Below are 19,232 nucleotides of genomic sequence, written 5' to 3'. Positions count from 1 at the left end.
GATGCACAGAGTGGAGACAGGTTTTTACAGGGAAACATTTAAACACAGTTCACAGGGGATACTTGATTTTATTGTTCCCAGCCCAAACTACATATAATGTTTGTACATAATAGGATTTACTGGTTTTTGATCTCCGCTAGGTAGTGAATGCGCTGTCTCAACAAAACATGTTGTGTTTAATCTTTGGGATTCAGCTCGCCAACAGTGTTGTATCTTATCTTCAATGCAATGCATCTTTCCTGGTTCATGGTCCTTGCTGCTCAGCCAGTTTGGATTTTGTGAATGCTGTCATGAGTGGTGAGGTCACAGAGTGTTGGGATGCCTGGGAGTGTCAGTTGAGAGAATGGGCTGAGCAGCAAAGAGGCTGCTCCTGGTGGGACTCTTGCTATTTTATCTACCTGAATAAACCATCATCATCTTATACTTACATCTCGGCTCCTGGACTTTTATTTTATATTACCACATTAGGAGACGATTTGAAGAACCTAACTGTGTCTCCTGGTGGTCTAATGAAATTTGAAAATTCATGAAGTACGTACAAGGTATGATCTTCATTTTAAAGTCTTTCTGGCACAATGTGAGCCCCACCTGGGACCTCCCATCGGTCGCCCAAAACAATTTCCTGCCAGTTCCTGCCTTACTCTTCTCTATACTACCTTTTGTCCTCCTGCCTACTTGCCCTGTTGCCTGTACACTACGCTTCTTCCTGCCTGCCGCAAGCTGCCATGGAAGGCACTACCTTTTTCCATTTGAAAGAGCATCAAGGGCTACTACAATTTATGAGCTTCTTTTCTTGAAATGTGAAGCCATAACTGTTAGATGCCAGTTCCTGCTCCTTTAAATCTGCTGTATGATTTAAACTGTGTGCTAGTTCATGCACTTCTACTTTTCCTGCTTCTGTGCTGACAGCTGTGTTCCTATTCCTACCTTTAGCGTGATCTGTTACTACTGTACATAACCGGAGACAAGCAGTATGTTAAGTGTCTTAAACAGTGAGATCTGTGTTTAATGCTGCCTTCGCTGTGCATTTCAACAATTCCTACAGTCCTAAATGTGAAGGAGACTCTCGTCTTACTCATCGGCTTTGGCAGTCATCCAGCATTTCTTTGTGTGGATTGTGAGACATCGGTAGTGAGTACTTTAATATTTTCCATGTTTTCATTTTCAATTCAATTCAAATTAGTCTTTATTTCGACTTTTAGTCATAAAAGACACACATTTACATATTAAAAATCACATTTCATTATCATTACATTCTGTTTGATATTTACAGGGTTTTCATTTTCTCCCTGGTGCGCTTTTGCCATGGCAGTTGAACCGCCTCTGTCTTTCATTTCAAAATTTTCAAGAGCGGTACTCTGCGCCTGCCCGGTCTTGTGTATGGTTTATAGACTATTGTCTAAATAAACTTTGTTTTTACTACTACTACTACTCTGCGCCCGCACTTACACCATGTGCCTTCTTACCTTGCCTCAGCTCTTCGTCCTGTGGATCCTCTGTGACGTTGTTTTTTCCTCATGGATCGGTGCTCATGTGGTGGTTTTGATGCACGGTGATGCCAGGAGCCATCCGTTGCGGTGTCACCAGTGCGTGCCACCATTTTATGTTTGTCATTTTCTATTGAACTTATGTTCAGCTCCTAGCGGGATACACGCTTTGCCAGTCACTTTTTGTTCTCTTACGGGACAATAAAGTTAACTGGTGTTCTCTCTGAACACGGAGTCGATTGCTGGGGAGTGAGGCGCTGTTTTATCAGGCACTTAGGGGTGAGTCATGCATGTGCGACTTTAACTATAAAATAATCTCGATCGTGTTTTAATTTTGGAAAAGAGGAAACCAAAGTTTGCCACAGTTTGCCAATGGGGAATCAGCCTTCCATTTGCGAAGATGTACTGTTCTATTTCTTTTTTAGGCATTCGGATTTTGTATACCGTTTTTAATACATTTGACTTCACTGTTGGGTGCAGTAAAGGTGCATGGTCTTGGACTGCCGGCCACCTCCCCCCTTGAACACCGACTGAATTACCCAATTCAACCAGTCAACACATGGGGGTCTTTGGAAGTCAAGGGGGGGGTACGGGCCCCCCCCCCTGGCCGTATTTATTAAAATATAAAAACAAATCAAAAATTTTAATCAAATAAACATTTCTGACAATTATTAAAATGCACACTTTTCAGAATATTAGATTGACATCCGTTTCGACATGGTATGATGGGCTAACCTTAACAAATAGCTAATACAGCGTGTCTCCTAACGTAATCTAATCATCCTGAAAATTAAACTGCATTCTAATATTTCCAATACTTTTTAATACTTTTTAATAACTTTTTAATAACTTTAATAAAGGCCTACGGCAAGGTCGCCAACCGGTGTCAGATCCTTTGACAGCTGCGCTCTCGCGTTGAAGATGCGCATGCGCAACCCAGGGCACGTTACACCCACGTGCGCTCCCCGAACTCCATTTAACCATAACAGGAGGGCCCAGACACTCGCGCACCTTAGTGACGTCATAGTGTTGTGAGGGGTGGCTACCAGCCTGAGGAAAGCGTAGACTCCCTCCCCCGCACCCTTTAAATTAATGGAGACCATCTCCTGCCCCTGAAGTTCTGAGAGAGACCAAATGGCCCCTCCCGCGGGCGGCCCCTTTCGTGAATGGGTCCGCCCCCCCCGTAAGGACCTTAAAATGCTGCTCACCGATTAATGACCTTACCGCCAGACACACATAATAAATACGACAATGCTATTCTAAAGGGAAAAACGCCTAAGGATAAAATTGTTAACACACAGCAAATCATAAACATCTACATATATAATTACTCCTGTAAGCGGGAAAAAGGGGCCTAAGGAAAGAATTGGTTAAAATCACGGTACTGCAACAACGTTTTACTTCTGTACTTCCTTCCAGTAAACAGGAAATTCAAGGCCCACTGGACCATGTCCCCCTCACATCTATGTTCCGGCATATTGGACAAACCTGATACTCACCATTTGCCAAGCCCCAAGGTCTGCTAATAAGGGATGGAGGGTGGGGAAAATTAAACGGCCCCACGGTGGGGCGAGGAGCGAGCCTGGGGAGCGCGGGCACAAAGAGGCCGCTTCCCGCGCTCCCCAGGCTCTTAACCCCTTCGCCGCCGCGACCCCGCCCCCTCGCCCCGGAAGCACACCAGTACTTCCGGGGCGAGGGGGGCGGGGAACGCGGCCCCGAAGGGGACGGGTTATGGGAGGGACCGGGCCCCGCCATGCTTGCGTGGGGGCCTATTGGCCCCCACTTGTATCATGGTCTTGGACTGCCGGCCACCTCCCCCCTTGAACACCGACTGAATTACCCAATTCAACCAGTCAACACATGGGGGTCTTTGGAAGTCAAGGGGGGGGTACGGGGCCCCCCCCCCTGGCCGTATTTATTAAAATATAAAAACAAATCAAAAATTTTAATCAAATAAACATTTCTGACAATTATTAAAATGCACACTTTTCAGAATATTAGATTGACATCCGTTTCGACATGGTATGATGGGCTAACCTTAACAAATAGCTAATACAGCGTGTCTCCTAACGTAATCTAATCATCCTGAAAATTAAACTGCATTCTAATATTTCCAATACTTTTTAATACTTTTTAATAACTTTTTAATAACTTTAATAAAGGCCTACGGCAAGGTCGCCAACCGGTGTCAGATCCTTTGACAGCTGCGCTCTCGCGTTGAAGATGCGCATGCGCAACCCAGGGCACGTTACACCCACGTGCGCTCCCCGAACTCCATTTAACCATAACAGGAGGGCCCAGACACTCGCGCACCTTAGTGACGTCATAGTGTTGTGAGGGGTGGCTACCAGCCTGAGGAAAGCGTAGACTCCCTCCCCCGCACCCTTTAAATTAATGGAGACCATCTCCTGCCCCTGAAGTTCTGAGAGAGACCAAATGGCCCCTCCCGCGGGCGGCCCCTTTCGTGAATGGGTCCGCCCCCCCCGTAAGGACCTTAAAATGCTGCTCACCGATTAATGACCTTACCGCCACAGGCCAGGTAGTTAACCGACTATCTGGCCCCCCCCAGAACTCCCCCCTTCTAGAAAGGTCATACTCCTCCAGCAAAAATTTCCACCCATGCCAGGATGTTTCCTATAAAAAGGGCATTCCCCTCCTCTGTTAAGTGCACCCCATCCCGCAAGTAGAAGTGTTCCCCCCAAATGCAACCGTGAGGGATGGTCTGTAAGACCGGCGTCCTAAATAACCTGTCCAGCTTGTTGTTGACCCTCTTTAACGAGCTGTTCAACGCGCTCACTGAGTTTCCCCCCCTCCATTGCATCCTTGGTATCAGTTGTGACCATACTACAACACTACCTGGTAACCGCTTCGCTAGCCAACCCGCTGCAGATATAATTTCTTCCAGGAGGACCCGTCTGCCCAGACCTGCCAGATCATTCCCCCCTAAGTGAAGTATTACCGCCGAGGGTGGTGTAGTATGTCGTGCTAGTAAGTCCGACATATAGTCCCTGAACTGATTGAGGCGGAGCCCCCCCCTGCCATGGAAGGAGACCCTGCACCCCCTACTTTCCACCCTTTGTTTGCCTGAACCTGCAAGAAAAAGTTTGTTAGCACGTTTGACATATGAATGCCCCACTACCCAAATGACTACGGTCTTCTGTCTGTCCTCCTGGTCCCTCCATGCTGTAGTAAAGTTGCCTTGATGCTCCATGGGTAGTTTCCGTCCTGCGTCACAGGCCCGTGAAACTGTAAATAACCAGAAAAACAGCAGGTGTTAGCAATACTCCACATGGCGGCAGCTCTCACAACATGTGCAACCGCACGTAGCGTTTATAAGCGCTTGAGGACCATCTCCCAATTCTTTGCACACTCTTTGTGGTCAAACCCCTAGCTGTTGCCTCTGTGGCTGCCCCTATCCGGAAGGAGTGTGTCCCAAACTCTTTGTGGTTATAACCAGCTTTTGCCATGCTCATGGCTAGTACCCTCTGGAACTGAAACCTGGTAAGAGGAGTCCCATCCCCATGCATCAGCAGTGACCCCACACACTCCTGTGCCCGCTGTCTTATTAGTTCCTCCACATGTGTCACCGGGCAGCAGGGATTGTTCCTTGCCCGATGTAACGCCAAACTTTGGCCCCTAGCGTCCTGATCAGTTTTAGATTTCCTGATGCTGATCCACATAGTGTCGCCCTTTATGCTGATATCCTGCAGCTGAAGGCCGCCTATCTTATCACCTTTGTTGGCCGCAACGAGTTCACCTACCCTGAATGCCCCATAGAAGGCTAAAGAGAAAGCCGCTTTAAATAGGCCCACCTCAGATGTAGAGCTACATGTGTCCGGCAGCGCTAGGAGAACAGCTGACAGACGTTCAAAACCTATGGGTTTCCTGGAATCTATGGAGGGGGGCTGCATGCGCCGCCATCCTTTTAATGCCCTGTGGGCCTGGAATCTGTGTGTAGGGTCCCTGCCCCCCCGCGCCCGTGCGAAAAAGGAGATAGCGGCCTTGTGCCTGTTGGCTGTTGCCACCGTGCGCCCTTCCTTGTGTAGACTGCCTAAATACTCATTGAAGCTAGCCTCCATAGTCCAACTACTCTCCCAGCCCTGTCCCAGAAAGTGACAGTAAGACCCGAACGCCCCTTCGTATGCCGTCCTGGTCTTGGGTGCTAGGCTGGCTGCCACGAGGTCATGTAGTTGGGGGCACCAATTTGCCAAAGAATCGCCGGGAATTGGGCTGGCGCTGTCTCTGCCTCCGGCAAGTGATCCCTGAACACCTGCATCTTAAAGCGAGAAAGGGCATCAGCTGCATTGTTTAACACCCCTGGGACATGTTTTGCTCTGAAAAGTACATTCCTTGTCATGCAACACAGTACAATCTCTTTTATCAAGCGTAAAATGAGTGGACACCTTGCAGCTTGTTGGTTGATGCATTCAACCACTGACATATTATCTGACCAGAATATTACCGATCTGTTGGCCAGCTCCTCTGGCCAGACTTTCAGTGCCACCCAGATTGGGAAGAGCTCGAGGAAACCAATGTTCACCGTCAGCCCGTTCTCCTCCCACCAGGCGGGCCACTTCTGCGCCACCCATTTCTTGCCAAGGATGGCCCCAAACCCGACACTGCCCGCTGCATCTGTCCATAAACCAATGTCCTCCGAAGACACCGTGGGTGCACCCCACAGCACTCTTCCATTGAAATCCGCCAGGAATGCCATCCATATCCGCATGTCCTGGCGCACCTCAGCAGACAGCCGTGTCCGGTGATGTTTTTCACGAAGACCCCTCATGGCCTGTGCAATTGAGCGTGAAAATGGGCGAGCCATAGGAATTACTCTCAACGCAAAATTCAACTGTCCCACTGTCTGCTGCAACAGCCCTAAATTCACCTTCCTCGCTTGTAAGCACAGTCCTAGAGTCTGTTTGAATTTTTGGATCTTTTCTGCTGGTAATCTAAAACACCCCTCAACAGAATCCAGTTCAATGCCTAAAAATTCCAGGCATGTCACTGGTCCAACTGTGTTCCCCTGTGCCAACGGGACCCCGAAAGAGCGCATGAGCACGCAAAATTCCTGCAATGCCGACGCACACTCCCGTGAACCCGCCGGGCCCAGAAAAAGAAAGTCATCCAGGTAGTGCATCACCCACTGGTGACCCGTATGTTGTCTCAATGCCCATTCCAAAAAGGAGCTAAACTGTTCAAAATAAGCACATGAAATTGAGCAACCCATGGGCATACACTTATCCATGTAGTACTTTCCCTTAAAGGAGAAACCCAGCAGGTGCTGGTCCTGTGGGTGAACCGGGAGTAGTCTAAAGGCTGACTCAATGTCTGACTTAGCCATCAGTGTACCTGCGCCCAAACTCCTCAGCATGCCCGCTGCCTGATCGAAGGACGCATACTTCACTGAGCAAATTGTATCATCAATAGCATCGTTTAATGATGCCCCCCTTGGTGCGGATAAGTTGTGGATGAGCCTAAATTCCCCTAGCTCTTTCTTAGGCACCACCCCCAGAGGAGAGCACACAAAATTCTGCGTGGGAATGACGTGAAATGGTCCTGCTACCCTCCCCAAACGCACTTCTTTAGCTATTTTTGTTGACACCACTGTTGGATTGGCAAAGACTGACAGCTGATTCCTACACTGTGGTCTCCCAACATACCCCCCAGCAGGAATTCGAAAACCATGTGTGAAACCCTCTTGTAATAATCTAGCAGACGTGTGATTCGGGTACCTGTTCAACCAGGGGATCAATGCTGACAGCTGGATGGGTGAATGTGCTATTAGCGGGTGGATCTTACTATTCAGGTTTCCTCCTACCCCTGCTTCCTGCACCACTATTTTTATTTCGGCATGTTGTTTCGGGGTGGGAAGTGTGGCCACATACGCTACATGCGTGCCTGAACTTACAGGTACCTGGTGCCCTGTTGCATGTCCGCCTATTGAAGTCCCAGCATACCCCCTTTGCCCCTCCATTCGCTTTCTGCTTTTGGGCCGTCTCCCCTCCCGGTGCAGATCGAAAGGGCTGTTGAAACGCCTGCTGCGGCCTGGGGAAATACCCCCTACCCGCATTCGTGCTTGTGCTTGCCCCCTGACCCTTCTCGAATTGATTGTGCCATGAGATAGAGTCTACCTTGTCCCATGATAAAGTTTTATCAAATTCTTTGGACTTTCTGAAAGCGACATCATATTCCTTCCATACATCCCCTGCATGATTCTCATGGAACATTGTTATCCTACTTTGATAGCAATTCATGGCTGGTTGCATCCCCTTAAAACGTTCGCCCATTACTGCGCCGAACACTGCAAAAGCCCTCAGCCAGTTGATGAGGTTTTCTTCAACCCTAAACTTGTACAACTTCGCTCTCCATTCACTGGGCAAGAACATTTCCTTCTGTGATTTAGCATATTCCCACTCTCTGTTATCTATTAGCAAAGAAAACATGTTCACATACTTGTCGGCCCATATCATTTCCTTTACACACTGTGACACATGCTGCGCTAAGCACTCACCCCTAGAGGGCAATGTACCTTCGCCCAGCAAAGGCAGGGCAATCTCCTTACCATTCCCATTGTCGTTGGGTAACATTGCGTCCGCGGTCTTGGCACCGCCTCCATCATTTGCTGGACCTGTTTGGGGAGAAACCGGTGCAGGCGGCGTTGCGCCCCTACCACTAGCCGACAATATCTGATTCACCAATGTTTGTTGCTCCATTGTCAGAGCGGTATTGGCCGGCAACGCACCCCCCCTAACCATGGGAGAATAGCTGCCACCTGAGCTGCCAGGTCTATTGGCCCGGGCCCTGGCGCGGGAGTGGGAGTAGGGCCCGCACCTAGGGGCACCGGAGCCTGTGGTGGCGCGACGGGTGGCACTGGTGCCGCCGCTGGTATCACCGGCACATTTGGTACTGCCACTGGCAACTGGGGCACCGGGGCTGGAACGGGCACCGGGACCTGAGGTGGCGGGAGTGGGGCAGCAGGGGGTACCTGTGGTGGCAGAATTGGTGCAGCAGGAGGTAGGATGGGAGCAATATTCTGTGGCTGCCCCCCCACCCTCTTATTTCTTGCGCGCCTGGGTGGTGTCACAAAAACGCCCCTTGGCTTGGGCGGTACTATAGTTCGCTTGGGTCTACCAGATGGACCTGCCTGGGCATCTACCTTGGCCCCCAGAACCGCTAAAGCCTTATCCATTTTATCAACTTTCCCCAGTCTCTTATCCATTGCAGACATTCTGCGCATCATTTTTTGTAATATTACACCCACATTTGGATTGCCGCGCCCCCTTCTTTGAGACATAATTATGAGCACACCGTGCTCCGTACCTGACCCAGTTGAAGGTGCACGAGCTGGAATACCTGATCCAATTTGAAGGCGCCTGTGCTGGGGTAGGAAGACCAAAACCTAGTCTTGCAGTCCTGAAAAAGAAATTACGTTACACTTCCAATAGTGGGTGCCTGGAGTAGATAAGACCCTATACCAGTGAACAGTAGAATGCCACTACAACAGTTAAATATCACCAAAACACTTTAAATATTGCTCGTTGTAACATTTGCTAATATTGAAACATTTCCCGCCACACTCAAAGGGGTATATCCTCCTTTCACCTGTAATTCATTAGAATGCCACTAAAACAGTTAAATAGCACCAAAATTAACACTTTCGATATATATCAGTTATAACACTCTCAATATCGCCTATTGTTAGAGTGAGGAGCATTCACTGTTTCTATCTTAAACACACCCTTTATTAGCGCGAAAAACGTCTTCCTTTAGCCAGATCTTCTTTGGTCTCCCATCCACCGTGTGCCCTAGCTGTCCCTGCTTCGCTTCGCATTAACCCCAGCGTCAAACCGTCAGCTTTACACAAAGCAGATTATGAAGATCGATCGCGTTTCCTCCCTCGAGAGCTCAGCCCTTCACAATTACACAGCGCTATTCCTAATATTCACACGGCAGGCAATATATTCGGGCTCACGTACACGCCACCTGATGCGCTCCTCCTTGCTGCCTTATTGCTGAGGGCCCACCTAGCTTACTATCACCGATCGTAGGTGACTGGCCGCCCGCCCGCCCCGCAAAATACCTTGTGCTCCGTTGCCTCAATCGAGCGCAGAAACTGCCGGTCGGCTGTCTGATGGATTCCCGGATCCGTTTTACCGCGTTAAAAATCCCCCTGCGCCGGCTCCGTTATGCGTCGTCCTGGGATCCCCGAGCTCGCCGAGAGCAGTCCTCCACCGCGATCCGTCCTCCGCAGCTAGGGCTCCACAGCGCGTCGGGTTCAGGAAAACCGCTACCGCAAACCACACCTGCAACAAAAACAAAGAAAATTAAACGGCCCCACGGTGGGGCGAGGAGCGAGCCTGGGGAGCGCGGGCACAAAGAGGCCGCTTCCCGCGCTCCCCAGGCTCTTAACCCCTTCGCCGCCGCGACCCCGCCCCCTCGCCCCGGAAGCACACCAGTACTTCCGGGGCGAGGGGGGCGGGGAACGCGGCCCCGAAGGGGACGGGTTATGGGAGGGACCGGGCCCCGCCATGCTTGCGTGGGGGCCTATTGGCCCCCACTTGTATGATACCTTTCTATGCAAGAACGCTTTGCTGTTACATACCACAAACGTCATCTTGGTCCCATTGTCTGTATTTGATCATCGTTCAGGAACAGCATTCACCTAACTTTGCTTATTTATTAAACTCCCAGAGAGGTTTATCTTACATGACGCGTAACATACTCAAATGCTTTAAATGTGTCATCCATTAAGGTTCAACTTCATATTTACTTTTTATGTGATGATTCCTGTTCCAGACACATATGAGTTTTATAGTCTTTTGACTATGTGACTTTAATTGTAACCTACTTTTCCTGTTTTATTTTACATTACATAGCATATAGATGCTTTGGTTTAAAGTTTCATTTAGGGATCTTTTCCCTGAATTGAGGTGTGTATTATGTCATAGCCTATTGGCTATGTGACTTGCCATTTAAACATGTTACTTTGTTTGGACTCGTCACTTACATTCTTTGATATATATTACCGTACTTTTCACAAGTTCTGTTTTTGACCTACATTTTTAGTGCAGATAATATTTCTTTACATGAATTGGTTCGCAGCATTCCTGGAGCTGTTACTTACAATTTTTAGTGCATGTTACTTTTACTTCACATGATTAGATTGCAAGATTCATTTATTTGGGATCCTTACTGAATTCACTATATGAACTTTGTCAGCCAAAGTTTTCAATTTTGTGCGAAAGTCTTATGTGGGTCTGACATTTGAGGTTTCACTCAAATTTCTTTCTTTGTACTCCGAGCGGGTGTTCTTTTCACCCTTCTCCTCTGGAGATCCTGTTTGTTTTATATTGTTAGGAGTATCTCTTGTCTTTTCTGATTCTTGTTTCCACCTTTTAAGATTTCCTTCTCAGTTTATCTTCATACTTGTCTGGACAACTTGTGTGGTGCTGACTTTGAACGCTTTTTCTGTTGTTCGTTCTTCTTGTGTCTGCACTTTGCAAGCTTGCTACTTATTTTCACTGTGCCCTGAAAAAAGGGAAGATGTGTTCTTCTTACTTTCTTTGTGCCCTGTAAAGGGGAAGAGGTGTGTGTGTGGTGTGTGTCTTGTGTCACTCTCATTTACCACTTCTATGCAATGTCTTCTCCTTTATCACTGTAAGGTGTGTGGGTGTGTGTCTTGTGTCACTCTCATTTCCTACTTCTATGCAATGTCTTCTCCTTTATCACTGTAAGGTTTGTGCCACTCTCATTTACTATTTTCTCCTTTATCTCTGTAAGATTTCCTTAGCATTTCATCCATACGATTTACTGCATTTCTTCACTTAATGTTTTGTGTTTGCCTTGCTAGCTTCCTTCAAGTTGTTTTGTAGCTTCTTCATCTAATCGTTACCAATATGATTGATATGCCTATTTATTGATTTATCATTCACGTAATTGTTATTGATATGGTTCTTATACTTATTTATGGAAGTGTTATTCAGTTGTTATTTATAAGGAGGAAGATGTGTTATAGCTTATCTTCAATGCTATGCATTTTTCTTGGTTCATGGTCTTTGCTGCTCAGCCAGTGTGGATGTTGTGAATGTTGGTATGAGTGGTGAGGTCACAGAGTGTTTGGATGCCGGGGAGTGTCAGTTGAGAGAATGGGCTGAGCAGCAAAGAGGCTGCTCCTGGTGGGGCTCTCGCTATCTTATCTACCTGAATAAACCATAATCATCTTAGACTTACATCTCAGCTACTGGACTTATGTTATATTACCACACACAGGCTTCCCAATATTTGCTTGCTCCATCATCTGTCTGATATTGTTTGTCACCATTTGTCACTGAGCTGCATGGCCATGCCTCTTCTTGTGCCTAGCCATCCCCTCAGAGCATGCACCAAGTACTTGTAAACATCCACTGCTCCCATTCTTATGACTGTTTTAGGACCTACCTTTTTCTTTCTTTTTCTGCACTCCACACAGTGCTCATCCTTTTACCAGCTCCGTCTCCTCACGTCCCGGGTTTCAGATCACCCCCTTCCCCAGTCACTGGGGCCCCACAGGCAGCACCAAAACACAGTGGCTTCCCGGCGTACTTCTCAGAATGCTCCGCAGCTCAGCCCGGCACCACCTCTCAGCGTACTGTATCAATGAGCCTACATCAGTGAAGTCTTGGGTAAAAAATGACTATATCCCTGTTACTGCTTTTCCTTTTGTTGCCATTTTCATTTCCCCCACCTCCTACCTTCCATCGCTGTTTGCTCCCTCGCACCTCCCAGTGCTTGCCCCCTCCACAGATTGCCCCCTCCCCATCACCGTTTTCCCCACCTCCTCCCAGTGCTTGCTCCCTCGCACCAGCCAGTGCTTGCACCATCCACCAATCACCACCTCCCCTGACCCCATCGCTGCTTTAAACCCCTATTGTAGTCTGTTTCGTTCTGGTGAGTAGTGGTATTCTGCCTTATAACTTCCTGTTAGTGTACCGCTGACGTGCCGATTGAAGCATGTGTGCACGTCTCCTATTACTTGGTACACATGTAGTCTATGTTTAGTTTTCACACATGTGGGTACTAGCTGGGTGTGCATGTTCACACCATATGTGGTTATTCGGCAATGGTCTTTGTACCTGGAAAATCAGACCTCAAGTGAATCAGGTTTGCATTTATTACAGGGCATGTCTGAGCTTTTAAAGTGCCTGTGCCTTCTGCTGTAATTGCATAGCCATGTTTCTTCTGTGTAAAATGATTGAACTGGTCGTGATTCACCTTGCTGCTTCTCATTTTATAGGGTGGGACTCTATTTCTTTAAAAAAAATTCCATCTGGACACATAATTACTTTTTCTGCATTCACTGGTAAAGTATTTTCATGCACATTGTTGCTTAACTTGAATACTCTTCAAAGAAGCCAGGCTGAGTGTTGATGTCATCGAGGACTGCCTGCCCCTCAGTGTCTATGGCAAATAATGTGGTTGCCAACGCAATATATTTCACCACTGTAAACCAGCCTGACACTGTGATTCTTTCTTTTTTTGTGCAGTATTTATCATAGCGCCAACAGCCCACGAAGGTAGTGGAGCACTTTACATTAGCCTCAGTTACTTTTTTTGTGCTGTTTTATACAGTGCCAACACCACCTGAAGGTATTGGAGTGGTTTACATTAGTGCCAGTTACTTTACTCAAGGATACATTCATTTTGTAGGCATGGGGAGATTACATGATGTGCCCAGAATCAAGGATGCTAAGCTGTCACCAAAACTCGAACCCAGTTTCCCAGCTCCATAGTCGACAGTTGTGGCCCTTACACAAGATCATCTCACAAGAGGACGCCACATGGTCTCCCTAGCCTCAGCCTCAGTTCCACATTTTGTGATTACAGCCAAATCACCTAATCTCCCTGTGGCAGCCAGCATTTGCTGTTGGTTTCCCGTCCACCTCCCGCCATCACTGCTTTCCCCTCTGAATTCTATTGCACAAATCCCACTCCTCCCCTGACTCTACTTTTCACAATTCTTTGTCAGAATTATATAGAGCCAACACCACCCGAAGGTATTGGAATGCTTTACATTTGCACCGGTTACTTTTTTGTGCAGTCTTATTTAGTGCCGAACACCACCCGAAGGTATTGGAGTGCTTTACATTAGCATTACTTACTTTACGCAAGGGCACATTCATTTTTGTGGGCATGTAGAGATTAAGGGCCACATTACGATGTTGGTTCGAAAGGCTCAGAACGGCATTAGGTTTGTCTGAATCAGTGTCAGAACCTGTGTTTCTGACTGACTCTGAAGCATTTCTGACTGAGTGATTATGATGGTAAGTAACCGTTCGGTCCTGACGACTCGTCTCCGACCAGCATTTGGCGGAATTGAGTCAGTCGGAGCCGAATCATACAGGTCCATGGACCACATTTCCGACTAACGTATCCCCATAGCAGGCCCCCCTTTACCAGGAGGACTCCAGTTAGGGCCTGTGAGGGTACCCATGCGAACGCTCTTTGCAACCATGCACAGTGTGGCAGGCACCATGGGGTGCCGGCCACAGGGTGCCCGGTTTTCCGCAACCACGCCTTTTTTCAATGGGAGTCTGTGTTGATGGTCGAGACACAGGCACCCATTGAAGTCAATGGGAGTCAGAATAAACTGTGTTTGGAAACATCGTAATCGGTCGGTCGAACTCCCTGAACTCGAGTCGGGTGGAAACCATTCCGAAACCCTGTCAGTCGGAATGCTTTCCGACCGACATCGTAATGAGGCCCTAAGTGATCTGTCCAGAATCAAGGATGTTAAGCAGAAGTCAAAACTCAAACCCGATTTTGCGGCTCAGTAGTCGACAGATCTGGCCCTTATGCCACATCCTCTCCCAAGAGGACACCATATCATCTTCCTAGCCTCGGTCTAAGGTCCACATCAATCTCCCCGTTTCTAAACACAACAAGCATTGGCACAGCCAGCAGGTTTCGGCTATGAATGAAAAATATATTGTTTTTTGGTCTCGGTTAGAAAGCTCATGCACTGCTCGACCTGACCACACATGCATTGTCCTGAAGAGACGTGTTGTGTACTATCAGTGGGCTTACATGCTGCCCATCTCCTAACATCATGGCAGGCGGGCGTTATGCTCCTTCGCGTGTTTGGCCCTCCCATAGTCCATACACAAAGTACATGTCTCCTTACACTGCTCCCGGTTTGCAGAGCTATTTTTCCTTTGTTTTCAAGCACTCCATAGGCGTACTTTCATTTTCAGGTCATCTCCCTTGTACACATACACACATACTCCTAAAATGCATGCGTGTGTACATAAACAAATGCATTTCTTAAAAATTTGTTAAAACACAAACAGCACTTGTTTATTTTATTTTTTTGCACTATCCAATAGTATCGGAGCACTCACTCCATCCTCAGTCTTGCCATAGCGCTAACATGAGCCAATGGTTTTGGAGCGCATTATGTGCTCACCAGGTACATTCCACAATGACAGATTTATTTTTGTCACTGATCCTGCTTCAAGTATAGAGTTTTTTTACCCCTTCATTGTTGCTTCCTCCCACCCTTTCTTTTCGTAGCTTGCCCATCTCCCAATCCCCTCTTGCTTCCCTGCTTGACCTGTCCCCCCAGTACCTCCCGGCTACTGCTCTTATTTATTTCCGATTGTATTGGAGCACTTGTACCGCCCTCCATCTTGCCATAGTGTTAACACCAGTCAATGGCATTGAAATAATAACCAGTTACATTATACAATGACACATTCACTGTCCTACGCAGGGGGAAGTGTAAGTGATTTGCCCAGAATCACAACTGTTCAGTTGACCCCAAGATTCTAATCGGATTCCCCAGTTCCCCTGTAGGCATCTCTGGCCATTATGCCTCAACCTCACTTTACTTCAAAGCTCCACAACTGTTTCTCACTATCATTTCCACAGTTGTTCAGCAAGACCCTGTCAACATTGAACAAGCATTGGCAAAGCCAATAGATCTAGTTAATGCCCGAGCTATTGACCTTGTCAATGTGAATGTCTTTTAGCCATGTTGTCCAGCAGTAAATCTGCTGTTCAGCATGGCTGAAAGTCAATGAAACAAGCATTATGACTCGGCCAGCGCAAGCCACGTCACAGCTCTTTATTTGTGTCAGGAGAGAAGGACAATAAACTCAACATGGGGGGCGAAGAGAATCAGCGATGGCTCTACATCCTGTAATTCTGGACTTTCAGTGACTTTCAGCCATGATGAAGAGCAGATGCGTATAGGAAAGTGCCCCTTTTTGCATGGTTACGCTCCTCTTTTTTGCCTGACATATGATGCTCTTTGACTGAGTGGGCACTGTGACCCTGCCAATCAGGCTTCAAGTTGCTGGGTTCTTTAGCAAAACTGTACCTTTGTTTCCACAATTGGCACACCTCTGGCCCACATATAAATCCCTTGTAAAAGGTACCCCTGATACCAAGGGCCTTGTGACCAGCGAGGGTCTCTAAGGGCTGCAGCTTGTATTGTGTCACTATCAAAGATACCTCACCAAACACATACACACTGTCATTGCTGACTGTGTGTTTTTGTGCACACGAACCCTATGAGTCGACATGGCACACATTGTGCCATGTCCACAACCACTGCCTGTGGAATAGGTAAGTCACCCCTATAGCAGGCCTCACAGCCCTAAGGCAGGGTGTCCTATACAACAGGAGAGGGAATAGCTGCATGAGCAATATTCCCCTACAGTGTTTAAGTCCATTTTTAGACATTGTAGGTGCAGTTAAGCCATATTGAGTACATGGATTGGGAGTTGTCGTTACAAACTCCTCAGCTCCATGATGGCTTTACTGAATACTGAATTTAATATAAAACTTCTCAGCACAATAAACCCACACTAATGCCAGTGTGGGAGTTATTGTGAAATGCACTCAGAGGGCTCTTTAGAGGTTCCCCCTGAAACACGACAAACTGCCCCCGTCCAGCTGACTGGTCTGCACCAGCCTGCCACACACAGACATGTTTCTGACTCCCTAAGGTGGGAGCCCTTGTGCTCTTGTGGGTCAGGGACAAAGGTTGCCTGGGACGGAGGTGCTTCACACCTACCCCCAAGCAGGATCAGCATTCAGGGTGGTGAACCCCAAAGGCTTCCTGCTCTTTGATATGCTAGCCAGGGTATCTCCAGCTTGTGGAGATGCACGTCACCCTGACCAAGCCCCACTTTTGGTGGCAAGGTCAGCGGGGAAATTAGTAGTCAGGAGAGGTGTGTTCCCCCTTTGTCAGGGCCACCTCTTAAGTGCCCTGGACCGCAGTGACCCCCTACTTAGGAAATTTTCCATCTTGAATGGAAGGATAATACCCAAACATGTTAGGCCAGGGATGCTCCCTCCCTAAAGGGAGGGGACATACAATGGGTTTAGTCACCCTAAAGGTAAGTAGGCCATTAGTTACCATCTGCCAGTACCTGTAACACCCCTAAATTCAGTTTTCAGGGGCACCCCTGAATCTTGATCCTCAGATTTGACAGACCAAAGAAGAAGAAAGCGGACGATTGTGACCGGACCAGGAACTGAACCGATGCAGACAGAACTTGGCAAGAACCCTGCCACCTGCATACCGGTTCTACATCTGGACTTGCTGTCCTTCCAGAAACCCTGCAAGGCCTCCAAGAAACCCCAGAGACCTTTCAGTCTTTACCCAAGCACCAAGAACCTCACTTTGGGCTAGATGCTCTAGTCCCCAGCATCTGTCGGTACAAGAATCGCAGCAGTTGAGGACTGGCACATGTGTTAACATGGCTAACTACTAAGAGCACTGCAGCTAGATGGCTACCATGACCTAGAGGAATCCTCTTGGCCCAATGACCCAACCTGTTCACATCTCTGTTCCCAAGAGCCCGTACCATCCTGCAAGTGACCCTGTGGGCCTACTCCTATACTGCCTGCATGACCGCTGCCTCACGGTGATGGTTCGATGACAGTGGAACTCCTCCATCCCCTTGGCATCTCCATCCTCCTGACCGCGACTGCTGGGTTGGCTATGCCACCATTTGACCTGCAGTAACTTGCTGACTACGACCACTACGGTAAGAGTGTTGGAGGTCTACTGAATCCTATCCATCTTCATTGTTCACTGCTGACCACAAGGGTAAATGTCATTGCCGGTATAGTCTGCTACAGTGTGGGTACTGAATTCCGCACTTGGGTGCCCGAGTCTCCATTGACTAACATTGGGCCTGCACCAGTGCCCGAACCTTGCCCAGATTTGGTCTAAATCAGCAAAGACCGAAAGAGTTAGTCGGGTGATTACCCGCTAATGCATAAACCTGTTTTTGTTCCATAAGGTTGCATTGCATTCTATCTGTTGCATACAACTGTCACATTCTATTTGCTACTGTGTATGATTGACAACACAAACATATTTCCAAGAATGTAAAGTATTTCTACTGCCTTGCAAAATTATTCCTCAGCATTTTGAAAAGTATTAGTACTTTGAAACCTGTTATTTACCTGCAACTGAGTACTTATTGGTTCTAGAAATTAAATAACCAAATAATACCTTTTCATACAAAACAATTGGTCCGGATTCAGTCTTTGAAAGTGTGCTATCATTTCTTGCCTAAGTGTGTACAATAAATGCTTTAATAATGTTCACAGGTAGGAGGCGCACAGCTAACAAAGCTTTTAAAGTTCGTGGTGATCACCAGTATTTTAGTCAATTGGGTGCTCCCAACAGGTAACGTGTCCGTCCTAGGCACGTCTAAACAGACAATAAATCATGTGGCACCATGTGACCATGGTGTCATCCCTGAATGTGGGGCACTCCGTCGGTTCTCATGCAAGTGAGACTCCAAATGTTATTCAAAAAGAATTTTAATCATTCATTTTCGTTTTCATGCGTATTAAATTTAAATCAGTTCATGTATATCCAAATGAGTTTATCCACATGCTCCAATGCATTTCGGGCGAGCAACGCCCTTCATCGGGGAGCCTTCGTGGAGGTATGGTCATTTGTTCCGAAAGATTATTCTTTCGCTGCACGTTTTATTTTTTCTTTAAAAAAATGAACATTTGTGCTTTTTAAAATTGAATGACTATATAGAATTCAGCCTCTGCTGTGCTGCCACTTCGTTTAAATAAAAGGTGTACTGTATTTTCCTTTTTTCACTGTTTAAGAATCGAAATATGGAAGAAGAACTGGAAGGTTCCAATTTAAATACTTTTTGTCTTTTGAAAAATAGTACAAATGGCTTAGAGTCTGTTATGATGGACCCTTTTTTAAATTACAGAGTATAGCCGCAGTAGCGGCTGCTACTGGGCATCTGTGGAGGGGTGGGGCAGGGCAGAGGAAGTATAGAATAAAAGAGAGAGAAAAACAAAGAAAAAAAATACATTTACCCTACCGCATCTCCTCCGTCCTTCTTGCAGCCGCAGGAACAGAAAGCGTCCAGGCTTTGTCCCCTGAGCCAATCACAACGCTGCAATGTAGCGTTGGGATTGGTCAGAGCTCCATGGCTCTGTGCTCAGATGGAGAAAGGGAGGCGGGGCATGTTCCTCACCCGGCTGTGTATTACACCATTCAAATGATTTTTTCTATCTTTACATCCTACTTCTCCAACATCCCTTGGGAATCCCCACCAGATATACTCACAAAACAGCCACATCTGCATATCCCTCATACCACACGGAACAGGGACAGAAAAGATCAAACATAGATTGATTCAGAGGATAGTAACAAGGAACTACATGAAATAGCAAAGGGACGCTTCATCTAGTAATATCATAGAATTAGAAAAG

This window comes from Lissotriton helveticus, chromosome 9 (assembly GCF_964261635.1).
Source record: "Lissotriton helveticus chromosome 9, aLisHel1.1, whole genome shotgun sequence".
In the NCBI taxonomy this organism is placed as follows: domain Eukaryota; kingdom Metazoa; phylum Chordata; class Amphibia; order Caudata; family Salamandridae; genus Lissotriton; species Lissotriton helveticus.
Note: the sequence above shows the minus strand (reverse complement) of the source record.